The 23,793-nt window shown below is 43.7% G+C and overlaps 1 long non-coding RNA gene and 1 pseudogene across 1 annotated transcript in view; one reads left to right on the top strand and one right to left on the bottom strand.

Annotated features, from left to right (window-relative positions):
- Positions 1 to 22,951, top strand: part of LOC147363348 (uncharacterized) — a 49,490-nt gene extending 26,539 nt beyond the window's left edge. The window contains exon 3 of the long non-coding RNA XR_015137003.1: positions 22,820 to 22,951. This is a non-coding gene — a long non-coding RNA (uncharacterized LOC147363348). The remainder of the gene's footprint in view (positions 1 to 22,819) is intronic.
- LOC147363349 (archaemetzincin-2 pseudogene) lies at positions 8,764 to 9,901 on the bottom strand (annotated as a pseudogene).
- Positions 22,952 to 23,793: the final 842 nt, after the last annotated feature.

The raw sequence follows: 23,793 nt of genomic DNA, 5'->3' as shown, positions 1-23,793 counted from the left end.
CAGTGGGCTCTCTGTCTTGCCCTTCGAGACCCTGGCATCCTCCTGACTCCTTCCCAGACTTGCCCCCTGAACAGCTGGCTCTACCAAACATTTATGTCCATGCCGGCCCCTTGGCCTCTGGGGCAGAGCAGCCAAGGCTCAGTCTTGAAATCAAAGAGAATCTGTTAGGGATATTAATGTGTGCAATAACCACCGCTTCTATTTTTGTTAGAACACACTCGCTCAAGAGTGAAGAAGCTGTCCCTGTGGATAGCTTTCCCCGACAAGCATACTGTCTCCATCTTGTTTCTGAGATTAAAACGGCCTTTTTATTGGAAAAGGAATGATTCCAGGAGAGGCTTTCTGCCTCCAGCACCACTGATATCCAAAAGGTCCCCGTTACCCCACATCTGACCCTCTTAGACTGGAAGGAGGAGAGAGGTCAAGGGCTGGCCACCTGCTGGTGAAGTCCTGAGCCACAGGGCTGTATTCTGGGCACCCAGGGCCACACAACCTCCCTAGATTTTGCTCAGAGCCTGGTAAACAGTAGACACTCGCTAAAGAATGAGTATTTAGATTTATCTGACTTGTGTCCAGTCCATTCCTGCATCGTCTTCCCCACTCAGGTCCCTCAGCATCTGTCTTCTAAGTGGGTCCCCCCCAAATAAATGACTACTGTCTTGTGGAGGGTCTATTATTGATACCAGGAAAGTTGTTTATTGTCTTGATCATGAGGGTGGCCTGGGGGAGGAAAAAGTTATGCTCAACCCTCTCAGGGTTCCCAGACAGGGTCTAAAAATGTTAACTGACAGAAAAGAAAAGCATACAAATTTATGTAATATACGTTTTAAGTGATATGGAAGCCTTCATAAGGAAATGAAGACCCGAAGAAACAGTTCTAGCTGAGTATTGTTATGCTAGGTTTGTTGAAGTGTGGACACTCATGGAGGCATATGATCGGTCCCGCATAGTATACGGACTAAGTATAACAACTGGGGAAACTCAGCAGGCCCTGCATGTCAGGATTCTTCTCAGCACCCCGCTGTCCTCGGAGATAAGGATGCTCCTTTCCTGTAGGACAGGGAGCACACCCCTTACCCGAGGGTTTAAGATCTGTTTCAGGGCAGAAAGGTGCCCATGCTGTTTTCCCCAACCCCTTCAGCTTCAAATGTCTAGCATGCCAAGGCGCCACATTTTAACATAGTGCGTCTCCTGTTTTTTTGTCCTCTCGTTAAACTCTGTTTTGATGGGTCACAAAATTGCACGGCAAATGTTTTGTCAAGTTGTTTCCATTAAAAAGTTCCAATATTAAAACTAATAAGTTAAAACTGCCCCCCACACACCCTGAAAAACCGCCCGCAAAGCGTTCTCCTGTCCTTCTGAAGGTCTGACGAAGCACTGTTAGCATTAACCAGTCTTTTACTGTGAAGCTGTAACAGCAATTGAGGCAAACACTTTTGAGACCTTTCCTCCACCACTGATCAAACCTGGGATTGACAGCTTGGGAGATAAGACCCATTTAGCCTTCTGAGCTTTCTGGGAAGGCTTGATGAGAGCTTCAGATGGGGATACATAGGATGTTTATCAATTTGAACACTTTAAATAGATGTAGATTATTGCATATCAGTTTTACCCCAGGAAGGCTGTTAATAAAAAAAAGAAAGTTGTTTTTTTTTTTTTAAAGAAGTGTTTTTTAGGGAGAATTTCCTGGCAGTCCAGTGGTTAGGATTCCTCACTTCCAAGGGAACTAAAATCCCACATGCTGTGCAGCATGGTCAAAAAAAGGTGAGGGTGGTTTGCATTCGTTAGCCCCCCTCAAAGGAGCCAAGCACCGTGATTATACCTGTTTAAATATTGTTCCTCAACCCCCATTATAGTTTTCCTACCTTTTGGTATTAAATATTTTTACTTTTATGAACGTAGTAAACGGTATACATTTTCTCTTTACATTTTACTTGACTTGATGAAATTTGCCAACTTTACTGAGGAGGTATGATCTTCAAAAAGTAATGAGTCTCGTGCAAATAAAAAAAAATGAGCTTGTGTCAAACTTTAACTCCTTATGAGGTAACCAGCAAGATAGTAATGCTAGTTCCCAGAGTGTTGGGGAGGGTGAGGTCTCTGTAGGGGCAAAAAAGAAAGAGTATTTACAGAAGTTTGCTAACTTAGATACAAAACTGACATATCCTACATTAGCCCAACATTACCCTAAAAGGAAGGATAGCAATAATCCCTATTTCCAAGTTTCAGAACATTTTTCCTAACAGAGCTTTGGTCCCCTAAGGGTTATCTATTTCCTTTTTTGTTTATTTTAAAATTGTGTTGGTCCACCTCCAAACTTTGGAACTGCTGGCTCTGGATAATCTTTTTTTTTTTTTTTAACATAAGTGGTAATTCAAGAAAAATTGTTTACAAGAGGCATTTTCCACTCATTCAATATGAAAATAGCTATAACTATGAAAACAATGTACCTTCTCATAATTTTAATAACCACCTTCTTGGGATAGAGAGTGAGTAATGATAAAATGAGTTCTGCTTTTAACAGCTGAGTCTTTTCAAGAAGCAGCTTTCTAATCTTCATCTTGAATTGAGAGCTCCAAACCCAGCTTATCCTTCTCAGGCAGCTCCTACTGGCTTGGACTGTTGCCCCGGAATTGTGTGGGAAGGGATTTACTGGCAAAATCCTAGAGGAATGGGATCCCAGGGGCCGGAGATGGGGTAAGATTTGGGGTCTTACCCAAAGAGGGGGAAAAGGGTCCAGGAAGGAAGGTGGGATTTGCGGTATTGTAATTCTGCAGAAGTCCAGGCTGAAAGTCCAAGACTGCCTCACTGAGGTCCTTAGGAGGGCAGAAGAAAATTTTTTTACTGAACCTTAGAAGCATGGAGCTTTCAAAGCAGTCAATTAGGCTTATGGAATTTAAAAGTAAAGCGTTTCATGTAAGGCTCTTGTCCTTCTTAGATAACCGAGGCTAGGGAGTAAAAAGTCTTAGCCGCGCTTCCTTTGCCTTCAACACGTTATGTGTCCAAGTGGGTGGTGGTAATGATGTAGTCTCCCAGATCAATGTTTTATCCCTCCCGGAGGGCACATGTGCAGGTGTCTGGAGCCTTCTGAAGATAATGCTTCTGTCCGTAAGAGCGGCTCGTGGTAGAATTCCAGACACTACGTCAGGCCAGTCATGCTGATATTACTAAATATGGCAGTGAATAGCCTACCACTATTTCTACACGGTCTAATATGGTAGCCACTCACCACGTACTGAGCACTTGAAATATGGCTAGTCCAAAATCAGTTGTGCTCTACATGTAAAATATACATTAAACTTGAAAGACTTACTGAGGGGAAAAAAAAAAAAGCATGTGAAATATCTCCAAAATATTTTTTATATTGATCACACGTTGAAATATTTTAGATACACTGAGTTTAAAATGTTATTAAAAATAAATTCCCATGCTTCCTTTTACTTTTTAAAAAGTGTCCACCAGAAAAATTTAAAATCTACCTGTGGCTTCGATCACATTTCTACTGGACAGAGCTGACCTATGCTCTGCCTTCCCACCCCATTCCAGAGAGACAGCAGCTCCCAGCTGTCGTCCCTCCCACCTCTCTTGACAGGAGTTTGCTTTTAAATTGCAGCTCCTTTCTTCTGGTGCTCATTCATGGGATAGATGGCTCTTGTCCCCAGGTGGTAGTTACTCTATTCATGGTCCCTGGAAGAAACGATGCAGGAGTACTGTGCAGGAGTGCTGTGCAGGAGTACTCTGCAGGAGTACTGTGCAGGACTGGGGAATCGGGAGACTTGTGGTTTAGTCCCAGTGTTGCTGCTGATGGGTAGCAGAGTATGCCACCCCGAAATATGCTACTTTGGCATAAAGATTGTTTGAACTCATGGCATTTAAGAAGAACCAGATACAAGAAAAGCTCTGCCCTCCCCCTATTTGCCTAAAAGCAGGACGTGAAGTTGTAGAGATGTACCCCTCCCATCTCTACTAGGAAGAACGGAAGTTAGCCATGGTTGGTAACTCTAGACCTTTATCATCCCAAGGTGGCACCGGAGGAACCGACGGAATAAACTTTACTAACAAGCCCTTGTCTTCTATTAGTTGCCTCACATATTTACCTTCCTCAAATTTTCCATGCCTAAGGCAATGGCACCCCACTCCAGTACTCTTGCCTGGAAAATCCCATGGACAGAGGAGCCTGGTAGGCTGCAGTCCATGGGGTCTCGAAGAGTCAGACACGACTGAGTGACTTCACTTTCACTTTTCACTTTCATGCATTGGAGAAGGAAATGGCAACCCACTCCAGTGTTCTTGCCTGGAGAATCCCAGGGACGGCGGAGCCTGGTAGGCTGCCGTCTATGGGGTCGCACAGAGTCCGACATGACTGAAGTGACTTAGCAGCAGCAGCAGCAGACACTCAAAATGTCTTTTTTCTCTGTCTGTCACTTCTCTATAAATTTATTATTCCTTGGTTATGATGCAACATAAGCCCAGTTCTAACCACGCTTTGAGTTACTCATCATTGTGGTTTCTCTCAAGTGATGCGTTAATAAACTGCTCATTTCCTCTCGTGAATCTATCTTTTGTCAGTCTAATTTGCAAGACCACAAACAATGAACCCAAGCTGGGTAGAAGAAAAAGAGAATATTTCCTCCCTGACATCACTGACTTCCTGTGGGACCAGGGCAAATCCCTAAACCCCTCAGGGCCTCCCTTCCACACTTCCTGAATGACCCAGCCTGAGTGAGATCAACATGAAGGCCCCTTCCAGCTCTATTTGCTTGAGGATATAAGAAGAGAAAGGGGCTTTTATTACACTGTTACTGTTCGGTGCATTGCGTGCTCTGTCATTCAGTGGGGTCCAACTCTCTGCGGCCATATGGACTGTAGCCTACCAGGCTCCTTTGTCCATGGGATTGTCCTGGCAAGAATACTGGAGTGGGCAGGCATTTCCTCCTCCAGGGGATCTTCCCAACCCAGGGATCGAACCCTTGTCTCCTGTGTCTCCTGCATCGGCAGGTGGATTCTTTACTACTGAGCCACCGGGTTTGGTGACCTTGTAGCTTTTGTTTAGAAGAGCAACCACAGCAGGTGCACCAGACCTGACCCTCTCACCCTGGTCCAGAGTTGTGACTTCTTCTGACCCTGCTCCATTTCATCTGGGAAAGCAGTTGCTGCCACCGTGTTTTTGTCTGTATCTTTCCTTCTCTGTCCATCAGTGCTAATGCACCCAGCTTATATTTAGTGCCTAATATGTGCCAGGCACTGGGATACAAAGATAAGAACACTTAGGGCTGCTTGAGCACTCATCTATCCATAGGTATGACCACTGACAGACAACTGTAATCCAAGGTGGGCAATTTAGTGAGTGATCTGTGCTTGGATCTGCGGAGAGACAAAAGATGGGCTTGGGACAGGAAGATTTCCTGGAAGAAGGACCACCTGTGCTGTGTCTTGTGGAGTAGGTGGGAGTCAGCCGGCTAAAGAGATGTGGGAAAAGGAAAGCATTCCAGGGGGTGGCAACTGTGTGAGCAAAACAGGGAAACAAGGCTCATCTTGGTGTGGGACAGGATTATAAATCATTTAGTCGTTAGACCTTAAAATTCAGTAGTGAGAGAGGAAGCAGGAAAGGCAGGCAGGCGACTCCACCCCAGGGCAGTATCAAGAACTCCTTAGGGTATTAGGTCTCTTTCCTGGTTCATTTTCCTGCCTTCCTCCCTTCCATTTTCCTGGCTTAGTAAAAATTCTAATTCCTGTTTGCAGCCTCTTTGGGACTCCAGCTTCTGTCCTCTTGCCGAATACCACTCCCACCCCGTCGTGTCATCAGGGGTGATTCACCTGTAGGCTCCTGCATGCTGAAAGCCTCCAGAGTGAGCCAGGAAATGAGCTCTGAGTGTCTGGGAACAGTCCCCTAGTTTGAGATTGGGAGCAGGGAACATCCATTCTGTGTCGGTGTCTCCATTTGTTCCTTGCTTCCTCTGGACTTGTAGGTTGTTGCAGCAAATCCCAGCTGCTCTGTAGTGAAATCGAAATAATTAGAATTTTTACAGGAATTACAAAATTCCTGTAAATATATGTGCCTTTAGAAGATTGGTTATCGTGAAGATGTTTTTGACTGCCTTTTGTAGCCCATTTTCTTCCCCAGCAGGACCCAGGTATAATTTTAGGTAAAAGTAGAAAGGAAATTATGATGCTCTAGTCATCATCTAGTTTTAGTAATATACCTACTTCAGAGAATCTCAGTTTCTCTGAAGCACTCCCTGAGTACAAAGAGCAGTCATTGAATTCTGGAGTGTCTGGGCAGGATCCTAACAGTATCTGGCCTGGAAGTTTCTCAGGCCTGGGACATGTTCCACTGCTTTGAGAAGTGGAGCTGTGGACAGATCTGCTGCTGTTGAAAGTGTAAGACATATGGGTACAGAAGGCAATGGCACCCCACTCCAGTACTCTTGCCTGGAAAATCCCATGGACAGAGGAGCCTGGTAGGCTGCAATCCATGGCGTCCTGAAGAGTCGGACACGACTGAGCGACTGCACTTTCACTTTTCACTTTCCTGCTTTGGAGAAGGAAATGGCAACCCACTCCAGTGTTCTTGCCTGGAGAATCCCAGGGACAGAGGAGCCTGGTGGGCTGCTGTCTATGGGGTTGCACAGAGTCAGACACGACTGAAGTGACTTAGCAGCAGCAGCATGATCACTTAGGCATAATCATTCCATTTTCTGTAGCAATTCCCTTCTGTCTCCTCTTACCTGAGAAACTGTTGTGGCCACTGCCTAGGCCTCCGTATGTCCAGAAACCATAAAACCATCAAAATTCCCAGAAACAGACGGGTGTTTTTCCCCTTTGGTGGTTTCCTGTAGCAGCAAAGGAAAGGACGCAACAGCCATTCTCAATGCCCATTCATGGACCTGCAGTTTTCTTGCTATATTATCATTATTACTTCTTTTGCTCAGGAGAAAAGAAAGGGGCCTATTACATACAGTTGGCCTTCTGTATTTGTGGGTTCCACATCCACGGATTCAACCAACTGGAAACAAAAATATTCGAGGAAAAATAATTTCAGAAATTTCTAAAAAGCAAAACTCGAATTTGCTGCATGCCAGCAACTATTCACATAACACTTGTATTAGCTATTATAAGTAATCAAGAGATGATTTAAAGGATAAGGGAGGATCTGGGTTAAGTCCTGTAGGAGAGGAAAACAAGTTTTTCTCTACCCGCCTAGGTTCTGTAGCTAGAGCCCTGGAAATCAAACTGACAAAAGAAAATTTAACAAGAAAAAAACAGTTGATTAAGACATGCAGTATGCATATACATGGGAGAAACTCAATGCTGACTAATTCAAAGGGATGGTTAGAACTTTGAGCTTGGGAATTCCCTGGTGATCCAGTGGTTAGGATTCAGCACATTCACTGCAGGGCCCAGGTTAAGATCCTGTAAGCCAAGAAGGGCAGCCAGAAAAAAGAAAAAAGAACTTGGGGCTTATATAGCATCTTTTTTTTTAAGATTCATTTGTTTATTCTTATCTGTGCTGGGTCATCATTGCTGGGCACAGGCTTTCTCTAGTTGCTGCAAGTGGGGGCTACTCTTGATTGCAGTGCACGGGCTTCTCATTTCAGTGGCTTCTCTTGTTGCGGAACATGGGCTCTAGGGCCCTTGGGCTCCATACTTACAATGCACAGGCTTAGTTGCTCCATGACATGTGGGATCTTCCTGGACCAGAGATTGAACCCGGGTCCCCTGCACTGGCTGGCAGATTCTTAACCACTGGACCGCAAGAGAAGGCCCTTATATAGCATCTTAATAAAGAACAATAAATTTGTGGAGAAGGGATTAGACAAAAGAAAAGGAGTTTAGGCTTTTCAGGGTGGCAAACTTTTCAGGTAAATATATGGGAGGAAGCTAATAGCAGATGATGGTAAGGTTTAGTGAGGTTTGTTTCAGAGATTCCTCTTAATGCCATCCCTGTCCTGTTAAGAGTCTAGAGTTGTCCTTGGTGATTAAGAGTCCAAAAGTTATCTTTCTCTTTCCTGGCATTGGGGAGGGAGACACCTTTACAAACGAAAATTAATAACTTTTTCTCAGCCAGGTGGGGAAGGGCAAATGGCTTTTTTTTTTTTGCATTTGCTGTTTTGTAATTGTCTTCAGCACAAAGTGATCCTTATGTGAAAGTGGTGTGTTTTCAACGGCATATTCCAGTCCCCCTCATTACTAACTCTATCAGCTGAGTGAGCTTCATCAGTTTACCCAGCTTCTCAAAGCCTCAGAAAGGTTTACAAAATAGGTTCAATAAGAGTATGTTCTGTATATTACCATACGTGAAATAGATCCCCAGTCCAGGTCGATGCATGAGACAGGGTGCTCAGGGCTGGTGTACTGGGATGACCCTGAGGGATGGGGTGGGGAGGGAGGTGGGAGGGAGGGTCAGGATGGAGAACACATGGACACCCATGGCTGATTCATGTCAATGTATGGCAAAAACCACCAAAATATTGTAACGTAATTAGCCTCCAATTAAAATAAAATTTTTAAAAAAGCGTATGTTCTTCATAGAGCTATGATGAGGATTAAATGAAATATTGCACATAAATCTTTTTTTTTAATATGCAAGTATTTGTTTTAATTACTCCTAATTGAAGGTTCCTATTTTTGGAGAATAGCAAGGCATTTTATTATTCACTGTTTCCATTCCTTTTTTTTTTTTTTAATACTCAAGTATAGTTGATTTACAATGTTGTGTTAGTTACAGCAAAGTATCCAGCTATATGTATGTATATGTATGTATTTCAGATTCTTTTCAACTATAGGTTATCACAAGAATACTCTTTCCATTCTTTAAACATTTCCGCTGGTTTTGGCAAATTCACCTTCTTTTTTTTTCCCCACACTGTGCCACTTGCAGGATCTTAGTTCCTTGACCAGCGATTGAACTTGGGCCCTCAGCAGTGAAAGCACAGAGTCCTAAGCACTGAACAGTCAGGGAATTCCCAGCGAATTCACATTATCCTCATGACTGTATTTCAGGGTAATTCCAGGTATGTTGGTGGATTCATCATCAGTCCACTGTGTATCTTTCTGTAATATTGAAGAGCAGCACTCTGCAGCTTGCATAAACAGGGCAAAGGTGGAGGGGTCTCTGGTCAGCTTCTTCCAAGTGGCTGGAGCCTTGCATTAGGCAGGTTGAAGTCTAAATATGTGTCCAATCTCATGGGTTAAAGTCTTACAGGATTGTAGCAAGAAAACATCATCCAGGAGGGTAATAGTTATCAAAAACCAAAAAGCCCCTTGGAAAGTATTTTCTGGAGCTTCTTCACTTTGCCTTCATAGAGATATAAAATCACTGTCATACCTGGCAAAGCTTGCCCATACCAGCTGTCAAAGAGGCCTGTCCAAAGACAAAATGCTAAGATCCTCTTGGATAAAGATTGACCATTGTTACTGTCACAACACAGAAGGCATCTTCCGGTTCCTTCTCTTTTAAGAACTTCAGAATGTGTCCTGCATGAATTGTGGGCTTTATGTGTTCTCATTGCACTAAAGGAACACTCTGTTACAGAGATAAGAACTAGTTCTAGGAGTTTTACTATCTAGCCATAGCAAAATGCTTCAAAGTAGCCCTTGAGTCATTTAATATATTTTTCACTGATAACTCTGGTGTTTCCCAAGAGATCCATTGCACTGTGTAACCATGCTGCATTTCTCAGAAGATGTCTTTCTGTAAGGGTTACTGAAAAAGTGTTCAAAGTCTTGGGGAGCCCCGAGATGGGAGGTGACCCAATCTGATGTAAATGCAAAGTAATGGATCCAAAAAGACCATTGTCTGCCTGGAAGTCTTCCATCAAAAGCCATTACGTCTCATACTGTGACACAAGCACTGGGCGCTTTGAGTTGAGAGCTGTTTTAGTGTCTGTTCAGAGTGCTGTCCTGCGTGCCTCTTTGGGGAGGAAGATTCCCATTGACATTTTCACCGTTCTAGGACAGGCATGTCTGGGCCTAAGAAAATACTGTCTGGGCTGTCTTCACCCAACAATAGTTTGTTATTCTGAGAGGAAAGGATGATCCAGAAGTTAAAAACATGGCTTTTGGAGCCACATTGCCTGGCTTTGAATCTCATCTCTGTCACTGTGTGACCTTGGACAGATTTCTTAACCTCTCTGGTCCTCAGTTTCTTCATCTATAAAATAGAAAATATATTTCATAGGGTGCTTTCAAATTTTTTTTTGTTTTTCAAATTTTTTTTTTGATGTTCATTTTATTTTTATTACTTATTTGGCTGCTGTGGGTCTTGTGGCACACAGGATCTTCCATCTTCATTGTGGCATGAAAAAAATCTTTAGTTGTGGCATGTGGGGTCTAGTCCCCCCAACCAGAGATTTAACCCAGGCTCCCTGCATTGGGAATGCAGAGCCTTAGCCACTGGACCACCAAGGAAGTCCCAGTGCTGAGTTAATTTTTTAAAATGAATGTATGCACACCACTTCAAATGAAACCTGGAGTACAGGAAGGTTTATGTGTTAGCCAGTCACATCATCCAGGACCCAGGGAAGGGCCCTCGGCATAAGCCCTCAGCAGTGGCAAGACCATTTCTTTCTGGCTGAGATCAGTGGATGGGACAAAGCCCCCTGTTACGAGTCAGGATTCCTAAGTGTGTTCCCACCAGACCTGCAGGCTGTGACCTTGAGCTGTGATCCTTTTCTCCTTGGTCCTATTTCCCCTTTTGTAAATTGTGGGGGTTGGACATGGCAGGGGGGTGGTCTCAGAGGTGGGGTCCTCATAGTGAATGACTGGGACAGAAGCAGAGACATGAACTAAAATGACAAAGCAGAAATCCAGGATGATCTTTTAGGGCACCCGAAGGTAGACCAGTGAGCAGGAATACTGCCGGCCCTGGGGGGGAACGGTGGCATGCTCAGGTGAGAGACCTAATTTCTGCTTGGGTTGGAAGAGATGAGAAACCCCATCCTCTCCCACCACCTCCCACCCTGAACTCCTTGGCAGCATGCAGCAGCGTGGCACTGACAACTCCTTTGCCTTACTCTAGCAGTCTAGTTTACTGCAGAAGTGTAAAGTGTTCATGCTGAGAAAAGCCTGGAAAGTTTCAGTAAATGCTTCCCAGGGGTTTATCTGTGCCAGGGACTGGAATTCAGGGAGAAAATGAACTGCCTTCTCCTCCTGGGAAGTGATGCTGGCGGGAGCAGGACATGATGCTGAGAGGATACGATGCCTGAGAGGACTGTGCATAATTCCTAGGGAGGCTCCTTATGGGAGAGACTTGGGGAAGAGCCAACTGAGGGCCATACATCGCAGCTGTGGCCCCTGGGAGACCTCATATCCATGCTGACTTGGAGGATGCAGGAGATAAGAGGGAGGTCTTGGCTGCCTCTGGAGAGGTTAACCTGCCAGTTACACCAGGAAGAGACAAAGATTAAAGGTCAGGGAGAGCCTTCTTTGCTGGTGACCCCCTTGGGGAAGGGTCTTTGGCCTGGTCCTCCTAGGAGTCACCCTATGGAATGAAATCCAGTTCACTACTTTTACAGATGCCAAGGACAGGGCCAGGTGCTGGAAATAAAACCCAAACTAAAATGCAGCTCCTTAGGGACTTCCTTTGCAGTCCAGTGGTTAAGACATACAACAAGAGCAAATGAACAAGAACAGGAGCGCTGGAACCAGGATAGAACTTTCTCCTGCAAAGTACCCCCAGCTTCCTCTACTGGCAAAAATTAACATTGTAATTGCAACAATAGGGATTAAAGGGTCTGATCCATTATCGAGAGCAGATCATGAAAGGTTGATTTAGCTCTGAGAGGCAATAAATTGATAACTAGCGCAACAGTCAAGAACTTTAAAACAGCCATTATGAATATATTCAAGGATGGAATGGAAGAGACAGACACAATAAATTAACAAATGGATAATCTTAGCAGAGAAATGGAAACTATAAAAACGAACCAAGTAGAATTAGACATCAAGATGGAGAGTAGCTAATTAGTTTTTTGACGAAGGATCCAGAGAAATTCAATAGGGAAAGGAAACTTTTTCAACAAACTGTACTGAAAAAACTGGGTAAACATATGAGATTGTTTATGATCCTAAACAGAAAAGGTTAAGAGACAAAGCTTCTAGAAGAAAGCATTGAAGAAAATCTTCATGATCTTGAGCTAAGCAAATATTTCTTAGACTGGACTCAGAAAGTAGTAACCATAAAGACTGAGAAATCAAAATGTAAAACTTCTGTTCATCAAAAGACACTTAAGAAAATGAACAGGCAAGTCATGGGCTAGGATATGTCTAGATCCCAGTCTATATTTGTAACTCATATTCTGCAAAGAGTTTGTATATATATTATATAAAAATTCACACATCAATTTCAAACACAATTAAATTCATACACCAATTAAAAAGCACCATAAAAATAATAGTGAAAAGACTTGAACAGACACTTCACCAAGAAAGATATACAAATGGCCAATAAGCATATGAAAAGGTAAATTGCATCATTAGTCATTAAAGAAATGCAAATTGAAACCAAATGACATATACCGTTTCATAGTCGCTAGAATGACTAAAACTTAAAAGACTGACAGTAATTGTTAGCAAAGACATAAAGCAATTAGAATTCTCATAACTGTTCATGGGAATGTAAAATGATAAAACCACTTTGGTAAACAGTTTGGAGGTTTCTTTTAAAGTTGAACATATACCTACTCTATGATCTAATATTTCTACTCCTAGAGATTTACCCAAGATAAATGAAACTTTTTATCCAGACCTGTGTCCAATTGTTCATGGCTACCTTGTTCCCACTAGCCAAAATCTGGAAACAACCAGTTAGCCTCCAACAAGTAAATAGATTTAAAAGATTGTAGTATATCCATAAAACGGAATACTACTCAACATTAAAAAGGAACAAAATGTTAATTCAAGGAACAACATGGATAAGTCTAGAAACATTATGCTAAGTAAAAGAAGAGACAAAAGAGTACAGATATCATGATTCCATTTCTATGAAATTCCAGAAGAAGCAAAACTAAGCCAGATGATTGGAATCAAATGGGTGATTACCTAGAAGAGGGGGTCACAGGTTGATCACAAAGGGGCAGGGAATAACTTTCTAGGTTGATGGGAAATGTCTATACCTTGATTAAGGGGGTGATGGCATGGGATTATGCATTTGACAAAACTCAAGAACCGTATATCTTATCTTTTACATGTATTTATTTGGCTGCACCAGATCTTAGTTGCAGCACGTGGACTCTTTGATCTTCCTTGTGGCATGCAAGATCTTTAGTTGTGGCATACAGAAACTTTAGTTGCAACATGTGGGATCTAGTTCCCTGGCCAGGGATCAAACCCAGGCCCCCTGCACTGGGAGTCTTAGCCACTGAACCAACCAGGGAGATTCCCTCAATGAGCTATATACTTAAAATGTCCATTTTATTTGTAAATTATACTTGAATAAATTTGGTTTTATAAAGGGATTTATTGAGCATGTACTAGATGCCTGGTTTGTGAACTGTGAAGAAAGAATGAACATAAAATAAGTTTTATAGAAAGAGAGGAACAAAGAGGAAGTAGTCGAAGATATACAAGACAAGGAATAACAAACAAGGTATTTAAGAAGATGAGAAAGGAAGGACACTTAGAGCCTGGTTGGCTGTGGTCAAGGAGAAGGAAATGGCAACCCACTCCAGTATTTTTGCCTGGAGAATCCCATGGATGGAGGAGCTTTGTGGGCTACAGTCCATGGGTCGCAAAGAGTCAGACACAACTGAGCGTTTCACTTTCACTTTCACTTTGGCTGTGGTCAGCGTGGTAGACACTGAGACAAGAAAAGGAGGACAGTGGAAGGAAGAGCTGCTGAGAAACAGGCATAGGGCTGTCAGACCATGCTGTGGTCCCAGCTGAGCCTGATAGACTTGAATCTCTGATTGCCCCAAGGATAGAATTTCTGCCGGAGTCCAGCTCCAGAAGCCAGGGATTCAACCCGGAGAGATGAATGGTGTCGGCGATGAGGCAGCCTCTCAGTTTTCTATGGACTGCCTGTTTATTTCAAGTTTAAGATTCTCTTTAATACTTTTACAAAAACATTAGGCCAGAGGTTTGACATTTTCAGTTCCCCCTCTCCCAGATTTATTATCTCCATAAATCACTGTTGCTCTTCAAACAGAGTTCCTGCTTCAGTGATTCTCTCAGAATCAGCCTTATCATCTATTATCTACCTCCTCTAATGTGTCCTATAGTTAACTTGTGATTACATTGTAACTCATGCTACATTCCTCAGTTTACTACTTATCTTCCTAAATCCTGTTTGCCCCTAACATCCTGAGCTCACTATCTCTTAAAAGGGCTTCTAGCTATAGTGTCTCTAAAAATTCCTAACTTCTATGCTGCTGCTAAGTCACTTTAGTCGTGTCCGACTCTGTGCGACCCCACAGACAGCAGCCCACCAGGCTCCCCTGTCCCTGGGATTCTCCAGGCAAGAACACTGGAGTGGGTTGCCATTTCCTTCTCCAATACATGAAAGTGAAAAGTGAAAGTGAACTCGCTCAGTCATGTCTGACTCTTAGCAACCCCAAGGACTGCAGCCTACCAGGCTCCTCCATCCATGGAATTTTCCAGGCAAGAGTACTGGAGTGGGGTGCCATTGCCTTCTCCACCTAACTTCTATAAGCTATAGTAAAATATGCTAACTTTACAACATTCCTTAAATCTTTAACTTCTAACTGTTTTAATTATTTCTAAGCCCTAAATTCAGTAAACTCCTTTGCCATAAACATTCTCCTCACAAATAGGCTTCAGATAGCAATCCCTCCCATGGCCTCAAGCTACAGCCTATGTGCTCATCCTGGAACACTCTTTTGTAAAAGTCCTTGAACAAATGTCAATGATTAACTTTATGAATTATTTTCTGAGCACAGCTGCAGAAGGCTTTGTGCCTTCTCACGCTCCTCTCAAGAACAATAAGCACCTTAATATTCCTTTTCAGTCAACTCAGCCAAGGAGAGGAAAAGACAAGTCAAAATTACAAGGCCTAACTCCTTTATCCTGGGACTGTGCCTGCGGAATGAGGAGAGGGGTCTGGGGCTGTGCCTCCATTTTGTCAGTAACGCCTAGCGCAGCTCCCGACAAATTTCTCCAGCATTGCTTGTTGAACTAGTGGAGAGGCAGGGAGTGGGTACAAATTGTGGGGTGTTTAAAAACATGTGTCATGGATGGGAAAAATAATAAGAGTTGGAGGCACTGACAACTACCGATAAACAGGAATTAGGCTGGGAGGGAAAGGAAGTGAAGCCAGGAGGGGAGCAGAGGGAGGAAGTGGAAGACTTGTGGGACAGGCGGAACAGGTAAGAGCGCTAGAAGCAGCAGGTCTCGATCCCGCTGGGTCTGGAATTGATGATTTGTGGTCTAGTCTATTCCTCTCTCTCCTGGGCTTCTCCAGCGGCCCGGTGGTAAAGAATCTGCCGGCAGTGCAGGAGACACGGGTTCAATCCCTGGGTCAGGAAGATCTCCTGAAGGAGGAAATGGCAATATTTTTGCCTGGAAAATCTCATGGACAGTGGAGCCTGGCAGGCTATAGTCTATAGGGTCGCACAGAGTCGGACATAACTGAGTGACTAGGCACACCTACACCTCTTTCTCCTACAGACACAAGCAGACACAAGACCTAGGATTTCTTTGGTGCTCTTTTTTTCAGTGAATTCCTCACATTTATTGAAAGCCTATTGTATAGTAATGCAAATTGGCATGAAGTGAAAGGTTTGTGCAGATTTTCTCCACCTAATAGATACATTCTCCTGAGGCTGTATTCATACAGAGCTCTGTGTGCCCACCTCAGCAGCATACTTCACACTGCAATTAAAAAAAAAAAAAAGTGTTTTATTTACTTATGTATTTATTTGTCTGCATCGGGCGATAGTTGCAGCCTGTGGGATCTTCAGTTGCAGCATGTGGGATCTAGTTCCCTGACCAGGGATCAAACTTTGGACCCCTGCATTGGGAGAGCAGAGTCTTAGCTACCTGACCACCAGGGAGGTCCACCTCACACTGCCCTTTTAAACCGAGAACACAGCTACCTAATCTTAACATTTTCACACCCTTTAGCCAGCAATTTCACATCTAAGAATTTATTCTTACTGCTGCACCTGGACATGCGCAGGCTATTTGTTTTAATGCCATTTACAATCATAAGAGGAATAACACACCAGGAGGCTCGTTAAATGAACAATAGTACCTCCATGCAATGAAATACCATTGTATCCATTACAAGAAAAAGAAAGTTCTTTCCGTATCAATATGAACTGGTTTCAAGGTGTTTAAAGTGAAAATGAAAATAAGATACCGAACAGTATTTTGTTTTATTATTTGTGTAAAAACAAAAGCACATGGACACCTAGAAACTGGACACTAGTCACCCCTGGGGCAGTTCTGCAGCTTAGGGACAGGAGAAGGACTGATTCTGTACTCCACACCCTTTGTACCTTTATAATTTTGTGTTAGTTTACCTTTAGAATTTTGAGAGGGTAAGAGAGTTTGAGAAATGGAAAGAGAGGCGGGGGAGTGGGGGCAGCAGTGAGAGAGAGTATAAATGAATTACTTATTAGTGTCTGGAGGACAGAGGGAAACCTCAACCTAAGAATGAAGCCCTAAGAAGCACCTTCAGGACTTTACCCCCAGGGTCGCTCAGTTGTCACTGGACATTTCAAGCACCTATCCAGCTCCAAACAGCTGCATCTCAGAGGGCCGCTCTCGCTGTCTGGAATTGGGATCCACCACTTATCTCTGTCCAGACACCTCTCCTTTACTCAGCTTCCTGGCGACCTCACTTGCCCAAAGCTCAGCTAAGAAGCAAAACATGTTTTAAACTGACTCTGAAGTGTCATCATACATGTCACTAAAGCTCATGCATTTGTTTGATCCTAACTCAGAGCCCACTTCCCTTTGTGAGCATCTTTCAGGTCCCTGGAGTTGGTATGAGTATTATTTCTTTATTAATTAATCAGGCTGTGTCAGGTTTTAGTTACGGCATGTGGGATCTAGTTCCCTGATCAGGGAATCGAACCGGGTCCCCTGCATTGGGAGCTCGAAGTCTTAGCCCCTGAACCACCAGGGAAATCCTGAGGGTTATTATTTTTTTTTTTTTTTTTCTGAGGGTTATTTTAAACTGAAGACATTTTAGGGGTTTCCCTGGTGGTGCAGTGGATGAGCCAATGCAGGGGACACGGGTTCGATCCCTGGCTCGGGAAGATTCCACTTGCCTCAGAGCAACTAAGCCCACATGCCGAAACTACTGAAGCCCCTGCACCTGGAGTCTGTGCTCGGCAACAAGAGAGGCCCTGCAGTGAGAAGCCCATGCACCACAGTGAAGACTAGCCTCCACTAGAGAATGTCTGCACACAGCAATGAAGACCCAGCACAGCTGGGTCTAAATAACTAATAAAAAAAATAAACTGAAGACATTTGAGACACAGCAGGTATAGAGAGAAGCCTTTTGGAGCTTCCCTTATCTGACTACAAGGTAAAACCTTTGAAAGCGAAGGTACCGTAAATCCCTTCTTCCAGGAATCTTCGCTCCCTAGAGAAAACCAATCACTGGATGAGAAATTATATAAACTAACATTATCACTAAACGTTCATACCTTCCATTTGTTTCCCTGAAAGTCACTTTGTCTTCCCTAAAAAAGGCTCATTTGTCCTTCCCATACAAGCCCTTTCACCCCTTCCCTTTCCCCTGTTAGGCTGGTATGGAAACTCCTATTTCTAGATGTTCAGTGAGCCATTTCATCTGAATGCTCCCACATGCATATGAATCAAATTTGTGCATTTTTCCTCCAGTGATCTGTCTATCATCAGTTAGCCCCTGATCACTGGACCTAAACTAGTAGAGGAAAAGTTTTCTCTCCTTGCTGAGTTGTTTTTTTTTAATACTTATTTTTATTTACTTGGCTGCACCAGATCTTGGCTGTTTCACACAGGATCTTTGGTCCTCACTGCAGGATCTCTTAGTTGCAGCATGTGAACTCTTAGTTGTGACATAAGGGATCTAGCTCCCTGACCAGCAATCGGACCCAGGCTCCCTGCATTGAGAGCACGGAGTCCTAGGCACTGGACCACCAAGGAAGTCCTTACTTTGCTGAGTTTTACCTGAGCTTGGTTAACAGACCCATTGGAAAAAAGAGACAGCAAATTATAAGAAGAGAGGAATGTTATTTCACGCAGAAACCTTCCTTCAATTTCACTAAGTGATAGATGACAACCTAACTGTTGCAGGGAAGACAGAAACATCTATTTCAAACAAACAAACAATAATAAACTCAAAGAAGTGCAGGTTATTTGCCACTTTGCATGTCCTGATGTCATGAGGGCATCTGGAATTAGCCCACAGCCCAGCCACTGCTATCTGTAATCATGGCCCATGTTTTAACACAAAGAGCTAAATTCTCTTCGGGGCTTTCTGATGGAGAAAAGAGAGCAGAGCGTGTCAGGGAGATTTCTATGTAAACCTTTTAAAACTGTCTGAGGGTTAAAGGCATAAACCCCATCACTTCGAGATCTTGACTTTTACAGAACAACTCATTCCCCTAAGGTTTCACGTCAGTGCAGCGGGAGGGAGAAGGGGAAGGTTTGTTCAGTGCTTAGACGATTACAAAATCACAGAGTTCAAATAGACAAAGGAAAATCAACAGCAGCTTGCCTCCATGGGCTCTTTTTTTTTTTCTCCATGGGCTCTTGAATGAGCCCAGCAAGGGAGGAGTCTGTCTGCCCAAAAGGCAGCAGGGCTCAAAACCAGGGTCCAGATTCTTGCTCTGCAAAAACCTCTAGATGAACACAGTCACTCGATTCTCTAAGCCTGTGCTTTGTCTTCTGTGCAATGGGAATAACAACTTCTAAGCTCTTGGTGTTACCAAATCGTTGTGATTATTTAATTCAGTTCAACTTACTCTAACAAATATTTACTGAGAATCTACTGTGTGCCCTGCCTGGCACCAGGTAATCCCTGTAGGGAGAACGGAAAAATGAATAAAACATTGTTTTTTACTTCAAAGAGCTTGTCATCTGGCAGGACCAAATTAACTACCAGATGGTGTGAGATAATAGAAAATATCTGTTGGTCTCTGTTCCTGGTTCTTGACACAGAGCTCCTGAAACCCTTGTAATTTCCTGGAGGATAGCAGTGAATTGTATTCTAAAGAGGAGACTCTGGGTGGACTCCTACTTGTCTCCTGGCTGGAAGGACCAAACCATAATCAGAAACTTGGAATTTTCAGCCCTGCCCCCGCTTCCTCTTGAAAAGGGAAAAAGACTGAAAATGGAGTTATTGATGGATCATTCTGATGTGATGAAACCTCCATAAAAATCCCAACTGTATGGGATTTGGAGGACTTCCAGGCTGGTGAGCAGGTGGAGATTTGGGGAAAGAGGGCACGGAGGCTCTACAACTTCTCCCTGTGTCTTGCCCTGTACATCTTCCATCTGTCTGTTCCTGAGCTATAGTCTTTCATTATATACCAGTAATCTAGGAGGTAAAACGTTTCTCTGAGTTCTGTAAGTCTGAGTTAGCAAATTAATGAAAATCAAGGAGAGGGTCATGGGAACCTCTGATTTATAAGCCAGTCAGAAGTACAGGTAACAACCTGAGCTAGTGACTGACATTGAAGTCCAAGGAGGGGTCATTGGGCCCTCCAGCCTATAGCCCATCAGGCAGAAGCACAGGTGGTAATCTGGGGGCTGGGGGTGAAGAGTCGAGGGAGCAGTCTTGCGGCACTGAGCCTCAGCCTATGGGATCTGATGCCATCTCCAGGTAGATAATATCAGGATTGAGTTGAATTGTAGGACACACAGCCGGTGCCCCAAGAATTGCTTGTAGGTGTGGGAAGACCCCCCTGTCCCATACACACACATCGAAAATCAGGTCTTGGAACGTACTTTAGATGGGAAAGTGCCTTAGAAAGGAAACCCTCCTCTACAAAAGTTAAGCGTCAGTACTTTTTCTGGAAGTTTGGAGTTTGTGGTGACACTCTTACTAAAGGAGCAGCTTAGCTTAAAACCAGGTTTAGCAAATTAAGTCCTGGGAGAAGCACCCTGTCCAAGCCCTACCACCCAAGAATCCATCTTTCCTGTAAACCTTTCCAAGAAAAAGATGCAATTCCACCCTCCAAACCAAGAGACCCCTTGATCCTGCTGATCTAGCCTCTCAAAGCCTCTGGAATCAGCCCCCTGGCACAACTGGAGTCCTGCTCACAAGTTGCCCTTATGGATAAGGTGTTAGCAGAACACAGCCGTGCCCATTCATAATATCCATGGTTGATTCATGCTTTAACAGCAGGACCGAGTAGTTGGTAAGAGACTGAATGGCCCACAGAGCCAAAAAATATTTTCTATCTGGCCCTTTATAGTGTGGTGATAAACAGAAATTAGCCACTATTACTTGCGGTTGGCAGAGACACTAAGGCAGGCAGAGGAGTGGGAAAGCTTTAGAAAAGTGCAGGCTTCAAATGTGCCCCAACTGGAGGCTGCCGGCCTGGGGAAGCTGAAGATGAGAGGCCAGACGCCGGGCGACCTGTGTGACTGGTTAGCGGCCCATACTGGCTTCCTCTGGTTGGTCCCAGGTTGGAAGCAGGGACAAAAACTAGGGGCATTGTCAGTTATTAATCAAATCCTAGCTACTTGAGACCAGCTCTTACCAGGGTTATTTTTTGGCTTCCTGAGCTGGTGGCTCTGACAGATGGTGGTCTGACATCCTGCAAGTCTGACTTATAGATAACAAGCTGGCTTCCTGAGCTGGGTACTGTAGAGGATGGATTGGTTTCCTGGACAGAGTGCTGTAGATTATGGGAAAGGGTCCTATTTTTATAGAGGATCTGTCTATTTTCCATTTGCGTGTTCAGTCTCTCAACAGAAGTTACCTTATTCCAGTGGTGATCATTTTGTAATGTATCAAGATATCAAATCACTATGTCATGTACCTGAAACTAAATTTGTAAGTCAATTATGCTTCAGTAAAAATATATATACATATAGATGTATGTATGTGAAGTTTGCCTATTCCAGGATTAGGTTAAATGTTTTCAGTGAGTGGGTCCTAGATACCTGGGTAAGTTACTTCAGATCTCTGTGCTTCTGTTTCCTCATTCATAAATTGAGGATTATGATAGTTCTTGCCTTGTAGGGTTTTAGAAAAATTAAGCCCATGTACAATGTACCCAGCAGAGTGCCTGATACATAGTGTGTCTCGGTGAATATTACCCACTGTATTGCAATCTTCCCACAGAGTTCCTTCAAGGCAAGGTCTGTGGCTTTTGTCTCAGTTGTCCCAGCTTCTGTCAGAGGGTTTGACGCATAGCAGCTATTCAATAAATATGTGATGAGTAAGTGAGTGACTTGTAAGAAACCAGAAATAGAGGGAACCTGGGCCGCCCATCTCAGATAGAGGATAATCTCTGTATTGTGTTGCGTGTGTGCTCAGTCGCTCAGTTATTACTATATAGTGAAAAAGGCCTAAACTTGAGGACCCCCATTCCCACCTGGGTATTCCAGCCATAACCCTGTCTTAAAGCTAAGGGAATCCTGTTCCCCACCGACTAGACCCAGGGGAGGCCCAGTGACGGGGGAGTCTCTGACTCTCAATGATACTTTGACTTTACTAAATAATTCCTGTGTTTTCTCTAAATTGCCTATCTTTTTGGGAGCCTTCCCACTCCTGTAATTGGTGCTGTGGAAGTTGGTGTCAATATTTACAATCTGATTCAGTAGTTTCCAAGGCTGCTCTGATCCTTCAATTTAATAAGAAACAACAGCCAAGCAAGATATTCCTTCCCCCTGCACCTTTGACCTTGACAGAGCTGGCCTCGCAAGGAAGTGGGGCCTTGGATTCCAGCAGCTGCTGCCGGATCCTCTCCCAACCTCCAGTCCCTCTGCCTGGGTGCAGCACCCAGTCTGAGCCCCACCACCCAGGAATCCATCTTTCCTGTAAACCTTTCCAAGAAAGAGACACAACTTCACACTCCAAAACCAGAGACCACTTGGTCCTGCTGATCTCTACTCTTCAAGCCTCAGGAATCAGCTCCCTCCCCACCAGCCCTTCTGTATTTGTCGTGTCTTGGACCCTCATGACTCCTCCCTTGAGCTCCAGCAGTGCCCTTCTGACTCCAGCCTTCCTCTGCTCCATCCCAGCCCCTGGTCCAAAGAGATGACCTGGTCACTTTTCGGTGTGCAACCCTCCAAAAACTTCCCATCACCTATAAGTTAAAGTCCAGCACCCTTCAAATGGCATCTGTGGCTCTTCCCTGAGCTCTCCCAGCCTGCTCTGTCCCTACCACTTCTGCCCTGCACTTCACCAGAGCTGCCGAGCTGTCCAAGATGGTAGTCAGTGGTTGCCTGCAGCTCTATTAAATTTTGATTAAGATGAAATCAAATTAAAAATTTAGCCTCTTAGTTGCACTATCCACATTTCAAGCGCTTAATTGCTAAAGGCTACATAATGGACAACATAGAGATAAAACATTTCCATCAACACAGAAAGTTTTACTGAACTCTTCTAGAAAAAGGTTTTGTGTTTCTCTGCACACATCATGGTACTTCACCCTGCCAGATTTTTACTCATGTCTCTGTCCGAATACTCACCCTCCCCTCTTTCCACTGAGTGATTCTTCAAGACTCAGCTCAGGAGTCACTTCCAAGAAGCCTTATTTGAAGCCCTAGGCTAGGGTGAGTGCTGGGTTTCTGGGTTCTTAATAGCACCTCACATTAGCTAATGTTTATCTGACCACTTACCATTTGCTGACATATCTGTCTCCTCTGGGAAATTGTGAGTTCCTCTAGGGTAAAAACCGTGTCTTTACAGGCCCAGCGTCCCCAGTACCCAGCATGAAGCAGGTGTCCATTACTGTTGGCTGAACTCATACTAACAGAACACTCAGCAGTGCGTGACCACAGGACAGGATTTAGCTGTGTGTCAGTGAAGACCCTCAAGTAGAGAGAAACCAATCAAGAGGAAAGGGGACTGGATGGTTCAGTAACTGGGAGGTTTAGGGGCAGTTCTTGCTCTATGCATGATGGGATCCAGAGGCTCAGAGCATGTTATCTGGTCCCCTCCCCAGTTCTTGGCTCTACTGATTACTGTAGCTTTTTGCCTTTTCCCACATGTCATACAAATGAAAACATATAGTATGTAGTCTTGAGTCTGGCTTCTTCCACTTAACGTAAAGCAATTGATATTCATACATGCTGTTCTGCACACCAATAGTTCATTCTTTTTTATTGTTAAATTTTGTTGTATGAATGCGCCGTATTTTATTTATCTATTCTCTACTTGAGGGCCTTTTGGGTTGTTTCCAGTTTGGGGAAATTATGAATAAAGCTGCTATAAACAGATTTTCAATTGTCTTGAGTAAATACCCACAAGTGGGCTTTCTGGTTGAATGGTAAGTGTTTAACTTTGTACAAAACCGCCAAACTGTTTTCAGACAGACTGTATTTTTTGCATTCCTGCTAGCAGTGTATGAGCACTGCAGTTGCTTCGCATTCTCACCAGAACTTGAGTTTGCTGGGTTTTTTATTTTAACCATTCTAACACATGTGTAGTGGATCTCACTGTGGTTTAAGTTTGCATTTCCCTAATGACTAATTCATTTGAATATTTTTCTATGTGCTTTTTTTTTGCGATCTATATGTCATCTTGGGGGAAGTGTCTGTTCAAATGTTTTACCCGTTTAGTTGACTATTTTTTATTGAGTTTTATGAGTTCTTTATATATTCTGGATTCAAAGCCTTTATCAGACATACATTTTGTAAATATTCTCTCCCAGTCTGTGGCTT

The sequence above is a fragment of the Bos grunniens genome, chromosome 11 (genome assembly GCF_055505025.1).
Source record: "Bos grunniens cultivar Pamir isolate PY7600 chromosome 11, Bosgru_T2T1.0, whole genome shotgun sequence".
Taxonomy (NCBI): domain Eukaryota; kingdom Metazoa; phylum Chordata; class Mammalia; order Artiodactyla; family Bovidae; genus Bos; species Bos grunniens.
The sequence above is the reverse complement of the archived record's forward strand: the minus strand, read 5'-3'. Positions and strand labels throughout refer to the sequence as shown.